Consider the following 6,984-nt stretch of genomic DNA (forward strand, 5'->3'; position numbering starts at 1 on the left):
GGGGTGGGTGGCTTTAGCTCTTGCACTTCCTCGGGGGCCTGGTCCTTCTGTGCCAGGGGCGGGCGAGGGGGTGGGAGCCTGGGCAGGCAGAGACTGGGCCTTTGTTCGCTCTCACTGCCCTCGGCCAGGGCTGGGGAAGCCCACGGGTGCCCGGCTGGGGGCTGGGCCCTCGACAGGCTGAGTAAGTGCCTGGCAGTGCCAGTGTGCCCAAGCACAGGACGGAGGGAGGCGGCCACAGGAGAGAGGCCTCCCCCACAGGGCCCTCCCCAGACCAAGTGGCCTCTCTGACCCTCAGTGTCCTCATGGGCACTGTGCCTGCCGGGGACAGAGGGCCAGGTCCTGCTGGGTGGCTCACTGTGACCTTGGGTCCTCACTGGGTGGCCTTGAGCAAGGCCATGCTTCCTCTGTGTTCACCGAGCCCCAGGTTCTCGCTTCCTGGTCCCTCTGTTCTGGCTCAGGGTCCCCTCGGAGCTCGCTATCCCACCTGCTCCTTCCGCCCCCCCCCCCCCCCCACATGGGCCCTGTGCAGCCCAGGCCGCCTGTGGCTGAGGCCCTGGGTGCCTGTGTCCCCTGAGCTCCTGGACACCAGCTCTCTGGGGTGGAACCGGCTTTGTCTCTGTGTCCTCAGTCCCATCTCTTTCCTCCTGACCTTCCTCTCCCTTTGGGCCCCCTTTTCCTTCTCCATCTCAGCCCAGTTCCCAGCGATGCCTCATCCATCGCTCAGACACCTCTCAGCGTTCTCACGGGAGGAGGACCTGAGCCACCCACCCGCTCACACATTCATCCCGCAGCCATTTCCGGTGCCGGCTGGGCCATCCCGGGAGTGGGGGAGTGGGAACATGCCCAGGGGGTTCAGTGATGTCAGGCTGGGCGGCAGGATAATGGGGCCCTCACTTGTCCTCCGACAAATGAATCAGGTGCAACAGCAGCAGTGACTAAGGCCAGACACAAGAGCGGACTTGTAGCATGGGGCACAGTCACCTGCGGGAGGTCTGACAAGACCACAACAGACGTGAGCACTTCCTTAGGGTGGGTCTGCTGAGCAGGGGGCGGGCCGGGGGGGGCAGCCTCAGGAGAGCCGCCACCCCACAGCCCCTCCCCAGCGAGCAAACACAGCCATTCATCCTCATGGATGGGGCGGGCAGCAAGCCCATGTGGCCCCTGCCCCTTCCCTGCTGCCGCCACTGCCTGGCACCCTCAGGCCTGCCCCCACCCTGTCTGCACCGGGCTGCCCTCCGGTCAGTGTGGATGTGGCCGCAACATCAGCCCCACACCCAACCCTTTCAGACGCCAGAGGCCTGGCGGGAAGCAGGTGCTCCTGGAGGGAGGCACCCAGGAGCCTGGGTTGCAGGGGTGGGGGGGGGGCGCGGGGGGAGTTGTGGTCAGATCTTTGACACGTTTCCCCACTGGTTCTGGGCCTCCTCTGGGCACAGCTCTCTCACCTCTTCCCAGAGGCCCCCTGGGCTCGCTCCCCTCTGACTGCCAGTACCCGAAGGACCCCAGAGCCTGGGAGAGTTCCGGATCCTCCTGCCCCCCAGCCCTGTGCAGACGGGGAAGCGAGCAAGCCGGTCAGAGGGAGACAAGGCAGAAGCGAGGCTTCCCCGCCTGCTGCCGGCATCGCTCCTTCCAGATCCTCCATCCGGCTGGGAGCTTCTCCCTTCGGCCCCGTGAGGGACCAGATACTCACACACAGACACACACACACACACACACACGGCCCCTCATTTCTCAGATGGAACAGACCCAGCAGGTCTCAGTGATGGAGGAACCTCCTGCTGCTCCGGCCTGCAGGCCTTTGCACAGCCTTTCCTCCCCTGGAGTTCTCTGCAAAACCCGCACCTGCTGCCAGCAGCTTCCTCTCTCTAGCTAACATGCTGCTTCCTCCAGGAAGCCTTCCCAGACTCCTCCCCCAACTCGGGGGCTGGTGCCTGCTCTGGCTCCCTTGGCCCTCTGTGCAGCCCCATCCCCTGGAGGCCTGGCTGGCCAAGGTGCTGGGTCCGGCTGGGATCAGCAGTTCTCTGGCCACTGTCTGGGCCACCTCTGGGCACTTGCCCAGCTCTGGATGTCAGGCCTGTGACCTGTGCGCATGGCGTGTGTCACAGAGTGCATGCCGCACTGTGTATGCCGCATGCCCAGGTGCTGTTGATTCTGCACCTGCTCAGAGCTTCGGGGGGGACTGGCACCTCTCTGCCCACTGACTGGGCTCCTGCCTCTGTGCCCACCGGGATCGCTGCCTTCCCCTTTGGTTGCAGAGAAGGGCTGGCAGCTCCTGTTTATAAATGCCTGCCGCTGCCTCAGCTAAGTGGAGGGGTCTGGAGGCCACGCTAATTGATTAATTAAGCCCTCTCAGTTAATTAGCTCCGTCCCTCCAGGGGAAAAAAGCCTCACTCTGGAGCCAGATCTCCTCTGGGCTGGGGGAGGGTTAATTGGCCTGGGTCAGCTGAGCCTGATGCCAGGTGCGGGGGGCAGTGGCGAGGTGGGGCGAGGAGAGCAGTTGTAGGCACTGAAGCCATCCAGGCCGCTAGGCGGGCGGAAGGGGCCCCCAGCTCCTGGTGACCCTGCCCAGCCTCTGGCTCTTCCCCTGAGCCCGGAGGGGGCAGGAGCCAGGAAGATAAAACCGTCCACAGTGTGGTCAGCGGCCCACACAGGGCTAGGAAGACTCCAGACCTGAGGGCTTGAAGGGCCGCACGAGAGCTTGCTGGACACGGAGGCCAGGGCAGCTTGGAGCCGAGGAAGGACCCAGGCAGGTTTGGGTTTGGTAAAGGTGGCGGGGGTTGCTGGGGGAGAATGAGGGGGGCTGGGAGCTGGCAGGACGGAGGCGTCAGGTGTCCAGAGAGAATGAGGCCCACAGGGGTGGGTACTTGGGGGAGGCTAGTGCTGTGCAGCCTGGGCCCCCTAGTCCCTTCTCTGGGCCTCCCTCCCCTCATCTGCGAGGTGGGGGACATTTCCTGGGGCCACGGCCTCAGGCTCAGATGTCCCCGCATGTGTCCTTGTCCCAGGACCAAGCGCCTTCTTCACCCCCCATGCTCTCTGCAGGCTCCCAGGCACCCCTCCTCCCTGGCTCACATGTGTGCACAGAGCAGAGCCCAGCCCCCAACACGGGGTCCCCCTGCACGCTCTGCAGTATCGAGGGGCCTCCATGGGGTGCACACTGCACTCAGGCTGGCCTGGGAGCAGAGGGAACCGGCCAGGGGTAGGAGGCCGAGAACGCGGGCATCTGACCACCGCAGGCAGCGGGCAGGGCTGCGCTTTGGCAGGAAGCCTGCCCCGGGCTGGTCCTCAGCTCCCCGAGGGGCTGCCCAAGTGGGAACAATGACCCTTTCACGTCACACCTCCTCCAGTCACAGCAACTTCGGCGCCGAAGGACAAAGGCGCCGTTTCATCCTTGTTGGGCTGGATCAACAGCCGCTGCCCCCACCCGGGAGCAGAGGCCGCCCGCCCAGCTCGCCCAGCCGGCCCGGCCCGGCACTCCTCCCCATCTGGCCTGGCCACGGGCATCCCAGCGACCCTCCTCCATCCTTCCGTTTCCCTCTGGGCTCCATCAGGCTGGGTCAGAGGGTTTGCCATGAGGATGGCAGGCTCTGCCCTGGCCCCCTGCCCCAGCCTCGGTCTTCCTCCTGCGGGCAGGGCCGGCTGAGGCGGCCTCCCGGGCTCCACTCCCATCTGCAGCCCCAAGGAGTCCGACTTTCCACTTGGGCTCTGTCCCAGCAGGACTGGCCCCCAGGAGAGAGGGGTGGGGAGGGGCCCTGGCCCAAGGGGAGGGAGAGCCGAGGAGGCCTCTTAGTCCTCTCCAGGCCGACCTTCCGGTGACTTCCGTGGCGTGGGCTACCTTAAGGCTCCCTCTGCGACCCCGCCCTCCACGAGCACCTGGCTGTAGAGGCAGGCGGGCCAGGACCTCCCCAGGTGCTCTTCCTTCACAGCCGCCTCCTGCCTCCTCCCCTTAGGGCTGCGGGCCCTGAGCCCCGTGCTTCCTCCCTCTCCATTCAGCCAGGGAGAGGGGGGCTAGGGAGGAGGTCCCAGTGGGGGGGCCAACACAGACACTGCACCCTGACCCCCTCGGTCAGAACTGGGTCGGGGAGAAGGCTGCGAATGAGGGTGTCAGGGCCCAGAGCAGGGGCTGTGGGCATGGGGGAGGGTTTGGGGGGGCGGGGAGCTGGCGGAGGTGCCCACAGCCTGGGCCTACAGGCAGCCATGGGGTGAATACGTCACCACGCGATGTGGGGGAAGGAGGCTCTGTTCGCTGACCCCTCCTGGGAGCTCTGCCAGGGCCAGGGGCTGGGGCACCACCACTGGGCACACCTGCCCGCAGCCAGCTGTGCAGGGGGCCCTGCCCTCTGGGCGTAAACTCCCTCCTGGGGGGCTCTTTCCCCTGGACCCTGAGAGTGGCCCCTGATGTTGGGGGGATAGCCAGGGGCATGCAGTTTCCAGTTCGCCCACTTCACAGATGAGAGCCCCGAGGCTCCCAGGGGAGACCGGGTGGGAGGGCAGGAGGGGGGTGAGGTCTAAGCCACACAGCAGGTGAGCAGCAAGGAGAGACTCAGCCACGGCAGGAGGGAGCGGAGGCTGGGGCGGCTCACCCCTGGGCCTGGTCTCAGGGTGACCCACCCGTTGCGGGCAGGAGGCCGGCTGTGGTGCGTAGCTTTGGGGGGACCTGAGGGCCAGGCCCGCTCCCTGGTTCCTAGGCTGCCCGTCTCCCCACCCTGCCCGCCAGGCCCGGGGGCACTGCACACGCAGTGCCATTCGCTCTGCCTCACTTCCTCTGACTAAGACCACAGAATCACCCCTTCAGGGCACTGGAGCCTGGCACCGTCGGCAGGAAATGCCCAGCCCAGCCCTCCCCGCTGCCTCCTGCACCCCCTCCTCAGGGCTCCCAGGAGCACAGGGTGGGGAGCGGGCACTGCCCCAGTGAAGGGTGCTGGGCTAGGGCTGGGCGAAGGTCAGGCCGCCTGGGAGTGGAGGCGGACACTCTCCCACCCACACCCTGTCCAGGGCCCCCTGTCCTGGCTGCCTGTCTTGCTGACCCCCAGTCTCAGAGTCCTGGTCCCTCAGGCCTCCCAGCCCACTGAAGCCAGGGCCCTGCTCTGACCCAGCTGCAGACGCCGAGGCCTGGGCTCTGAGAGTTTCCACCTCCTTCTGTTGCTAGGCGGCCCCTGGACTGTGGCCCTCAGGGGACCGAGAGGTGGAGGCAGCTCAGGCGCCCGGGGAGCCCAGCGGGAGCCTGGCCTGATGACACTGGGCCCCTGGATGACCTGCTGCAGCCGCCATCAGGGTGAGGGGGGTGAGGGGACGGGGCTGCGGCAAGTTCCCTCCCAGGAGAAGTCTGCCTCCTGGGGGTCTGGGGGCCGCAGAGGCTCTCGCTCAAAGCTGAAGCCTCACTCGAGCTCTCCACACCCCACTACCAGGTTTGCATGGTACTAAGTGTGGAAACTGAGGCCCAGCCAACCCCAGCCCTTGTCTGGGCAGGAGGGACCGAATGGGGGTGCTTTGTCCCGAGGTCAGGCCCCTCCCAGAGAGGCTTAGGGACAGGCTCCCCCAAGGCCTGGCTGCACTGCCCTGGCCTCTGTGCCCAGCCACCTGCCTCCTACTCGGCCTGGTGGGCTGGCATCGCCTCTCCCGGGAAGCCGCCTGGGCCCCAGGCCGAGCTAAGTGCCCGTGCTGTGCCCCTGACGCTGCCCACCAGGGCTTCGAGGGCTCGCACATCCGTGGCGCCCGTGAGCCGCCTGGAGGGCAGGGCTGGCCCGCATGCTGTGTCCACAGGGGAGGCCTTGGCGTCGCGCAGGTGAGCTCTTCCCTGGGGGGTGCGGGTGGGGGAGGAGGTGAGTCCAGGCTGCTCCGTCCCAGGCCACAGATGTAACTGAGCTTCCTGGCGGGAACCTCATAGCTGCCTCACAGCCCCCCAAGGGCGAGGGCCCCGAGATGCTTTCTGGAGGTCATTTGGCAACTTGAGCCAAAAGGCCTAAAAATATGCATAACCTTTGACCCCCGCCCCCTTCCTGGGAACCTGCGGAGACAATCACCCCTTGAAGGGAAGCAGAGCGGTCAGCCGGGCCTGAGGGAGGCCCCGCCTGCTGCGGTCCCAGGGGAGCAACTCTCTGGGGCTCAGTGTCCCCATCTGCACAATGTGGGGCTGCAAACACGCGGCCATCACAGCTCACCCCCAGGCCCCACGCCCCGCGGGCATGGCTAGTTGACCACAGGATCTCCCAGCTCGCCGCTGGTCCAGGAGGCAGCCGGGCGGTCGTCGCCTCAGGATTAGAGGCCTGTGTCCCCCTGGGGTTGACATGAGGCCGGGTGAGCAGCATCATGGGGTTAAACCTCTCATACCTGAGTTCCAATGAGTGCAGCCTGGGCAGGTGCCCGCAGCCAGATTCAAGAAAGGGCACCCCCCCCCGGGTGGGGGAGTCCCGGGGGCCTGGGTGGCCCGGGGGTGGGGACAGGAGCCCTCCTCTGCCCTGTGCCCTCCGAGTGACCCCGGGTTATCTCCTGCAGACAGCTCCTTCCGCTGCTCTGCCTCCGGCCGCTGCTTATCTCCTGATGAATGGCCGCTGTCCTGGCAGAGGAAGAGCCATCTGTCCCTCTGTGTCCTTCAGAGCCTCCCTGCTGGCAGGGCACAGCCGCCGAGGACTTGGGCCTGGTCACGTCAGCCAGGCCGCTGACCCAAGAGTCTCGCCGGGTGGGGAGGGGGCGCCGGGCCCAGGGAGGCCGTTCATTCTCCGGCTGAGGTCTCCAGGGTCCTGGGGGGAAGGCAGGGACTTGTTCTCCCAGAGCCCCAACCGGCTTCTCCCCGCCCGGACACGCATGCACGCCAGGACACTGAACCTTGACCTGCAGCAGGGAGGGCGAGCCACAGCCTGCACATGACCGAGGTGACCCTGAGCAGACGCTGGGTGGGGCTGGATGTCACATACAGGCTTCGGAGTGGCGCCCCGCGGGAGGGTGGGCGCGAACAGCGCAGGCGGCGAGCCTGTCCCCAGCGCCCACAGC

This window comes from Myotis brandtii, unplaced genomic scaffold (genome assembly GCF_000412655.1).
Source record: "Myotis brandtii unplaced genomic scaffold, ASM41265v1 scaffold693, whole genome shotgun sequence".
NCBI classification, from domain to species: Eukaryota; Metazoa; Chordata; class Mammalia; order Chiroptera; family Vespertilionidae; genus Myotis; species Myotis brandtii.